Source organism: Spermophilus citellus, assembly GCF_964194105.1.
Source record: "Spermophilus citellus genome assembly, chromosome: 13".
Lineage (NCBI taxonomy): Eukaryota > Metazoa > Chordata > Mammalia > Rodentia > Sciuridae > Spermophilus > Spermophilus citellus.
The window spans coordinates 26670046-26673565 of record NC_138193.1 but is presented as its reverse complement, the minus strand read 5'-3'; positions in this window follow the sequence as shown (position 1 = coordinate 26673565).

Below are 3520 nucleotides of genomic sequence, written 5' to 3'. Positions count from 1 at the left end.
TGAGTATCCTTAGTAACTTTATTTAATGTAGTAAAATTAGCTCTAATAATTATGTATGACTTTGCTAATTTAAAAATATCAATATATGTAGGGCATTATCTCATATTATTAAAGTTGAAAAGGGTCTATCATTTTTTAATTTTTTTTTATTAAAATTATCTACCAGCTATTGAGCTGATTTATTTATAGCTGTCTGATATTTTAGGGGTAACTATTTTAGTGTTATTTTCCTCAGTGACAAACTGTTGATAGGGGCTTGAAGTGTAAGGGTAAAATTTCTAAGCTGATTCTAAGCTACAAAAGTCTGAGTTAAAGTGTAAAAGACTAGGGCATTGTAAAGCTTCTAGATTACAAGGCCTGGGCTAAAAGGTAAAAGTCTATTGTTACAATTCCCCTGCTATCCCCGGAACCTGTAATCTCTGTGAAGTTGTTAGGACAATGCGAGAGCTGCCCAGTAAATATCTCTATTGATTCCCTGGTTGTTTAATAGCTAAGGGCTCCAGGTAACATGACACGTAAGCATATAGGCCCCAGGACCAATCAGTTTGAATGTGTACCCCACTTGGAAGCGACCAATCACCCCTGCCCAAACTGTTCCCACCAATGAATGGACTAATCATGTATCAGAATTGTTGTTCAATTTCCCCGCGCCTCATGATGATTTGTTCTGATGTATGCAAAGCCCACCGCCCTCTCCAAAAAGTGTACTTAAGCTCTGCTTGACCTCTGCTCTGGGCTCTGGGCTGCTCTCCCTTCTTGAGTGAGCACAGAGTCCCAGCGCACTGGAACGGATCCTTCTAATAAAAATCCCCCTTGCCATTGCATGAAGCTAGTCTCGTGTGGTCTCTCCTTCTCCGATGCTTCGCCGGACCCTTACAGAAGTAAGGCCCTGTTTCAATGTTTAGAAGCTTCTAAAATCTGTTTTTAACTTAGAAGAGGAATAAAATTTTTAATCAGAAAGCTTATTTTTCTTGGGGTAAGATTAGCATTTTAATCTCTGTATGTTTGCCTTTCTTTTTCTTCATTTGGGCTCCATTTATCTATGGTGTCATATCTAAACTTGGTTAGAATATGCTAACCTTTGTAAATCCCCTGGAATGTCTAGGGTTAACTGGATGATAAACTCATCTTTAGAAAATGAGTGCCCCCCTATAAGTTTAGGTGTTGTATTTTCTCTTTAAGTCTCTCTATGAAAATAGCAGGATTTTTCTAAAGGCTTACTAAAATTATTTTTTTAGGCATTTTGTTTATCTGTTGGATATATGTTTTGGGGGGTTGTCTGTATTTCAGACAATCAGGTCTGTCCCTATTCTGTGTTACTGGGACATAGTTAAGATAAATTTCTTTTAAAATTGTTTTCAAGATGGCCTTCTATTTCAAAGTTTAGCTAAGTAATAGCATAATATTTCTTTAGGTAAGGTTAGACATCTGGCATAAATTTTGAAATATTACAATACATGTATTTGGATCTCTTGAAAATCTCCCTGAATTTGTTCTGGTTTATATTAATTTTGAGAGGTCCCCTCTGATCTTAGGTTCCAGTAGGTGATTTTTAAGGCCTTCTCTATTAATAGTAATTGAGGCTAGATATCAAAATGAGATACTAATAGACCCAACCTGATCTTTTCTTAAAATTGGGAGCCATCTCACCACAAAGCCATGAAAAGATAATTTCGGCTTTACTATAAATTACTGCAAATTCTGAATCTGCTTGGAATGCCTGCCAGTGCCTTGAACTCACCCATGCCTGGCTTTCTGACCAGATAGCAGCCCTCTCTGAAACTTTAGTGACACCTCATAAATATTGGCCTTCCCTGGCCAGATAACTACCCTCTCTGAGGCTCTAATGGTCCTCATAAATTCTGATGTTGGGGCCAGCAAAAAATGCAAACTACCATTAGTGTGATGCTTGTCAGACAGAGTTCTGTTATCTGTAACCCCCCTTTGTGTAACTTTCTGGGCTATAAAGCTGGGCTGCAGGAAAGCTGCTGCTGCTGTCTTGTTTGCCCGGTTTGGGGAGGGAGAGGCAACCTGGCCGGTCAAAATAATAAGCTTGCTTTAATTTGATTTTAATTGGAGTCAGTGGTCTTTTCTTGCGTCCTGGTCTAACAATACTTTTTATTGATTATTGTAATTTTCTAGTATATAGACTAGTTGATCCATCTTAATAATTTGAAAAGAACCCTCAATCTCTTTCTGAGAGAAGATATCATATCTCAAAATATCTCTATATCTCAGAATATTATCCTTTAAATAGGTGTCTCTTAATTGTCTTTTAGAAAATATGATAAGGTTACTTCCCAGTGTAGGGAGTAGTATATAAATCTTACCATATTTTTTATGGATACTAAGTCAGAGAGTATCCATATCCGAGTCAGAGAACTTATATAATACCAATAAATTTCCAAAAAAGTTTGCAAATTTTACTGCTCCAAACTAACTAATTTGGAGAAGATCAGTCCTAATAAAATGTTTTTCCAAATCTTACAACTATCCAACAAACAGAAGTAATATGCAAGAATCAAATTTAGTCTCCAAGGAGAAATGTCAAAATTGGAATTTGAGTCAGCATTTAAAATGTTTATTATTTAATTAAGGATGTGAATTTATTCACTAAAATTAATCCTTGTCTTAAACATTAAGAATCATTAGACAATAAACTTAACATTATATAGGTCTTCATTGAGTCAAAATATGGACAAAATCTTAGTTCACATCAGCATAATAAGATCAGGGTAATAGCCTGAAATATCCTAGAATTGATTAGTCTATATTTACAGTCAGTCCAGTTATACATAAATCTGTCTCTCAATTTTTTTAACTTTATATATTATGTGTGTAGATAATGACATAAGAATTTCCTTATTTAGGAAATTTTTATCATTAAAATCTAAAATATAAAGACCTTGTTGTACCCAAAGATGATTTCTTCTTTTTCTTAGGACCTCCAATGTGTTTCCTGTCTGTTGAAGCATGTTGTTCTCCTTCTAAAATTTTTCCTGGGCTATATTTGGATTAATTCCAGTAAATCTTAGAATATAAATAATTGTACCTTAATAAGAAGAAATAGCTCAATGAAAATATAGTTAAAGCCCTTGGATATTTCTGTAGACAGAATCATATTTGTTTATCATCTTTAAAAAGTTTGTACCATAATTTGAGAATTAGAAATTACTTGATGGTTGTATTATCTCTTGAAAGAAAAAATTTTTATAGTAAAATACATTTACCTCAAATATTTGTAACTAAAAGGCAGAGTATAAGTAAATGCATGTATAAGAAATATATAAATTATGTGTTTTCTGTTGAAGGAAAATGATTAGAAGCAAACAAACACATAATAATTAAACAAATAGACATTTTAATTATTCTATGAATTAAGGACTATAGATTATCCAAATATCTGGGAATATATACATTAAGAATAAAGGTAGGGGACTGGGGTTGTGGCTCAGTGGTACAGTGCCTGCCTGGCATGTGTGAGGCACTGGGTTCGATCCTCAGTACCACATATAAATAA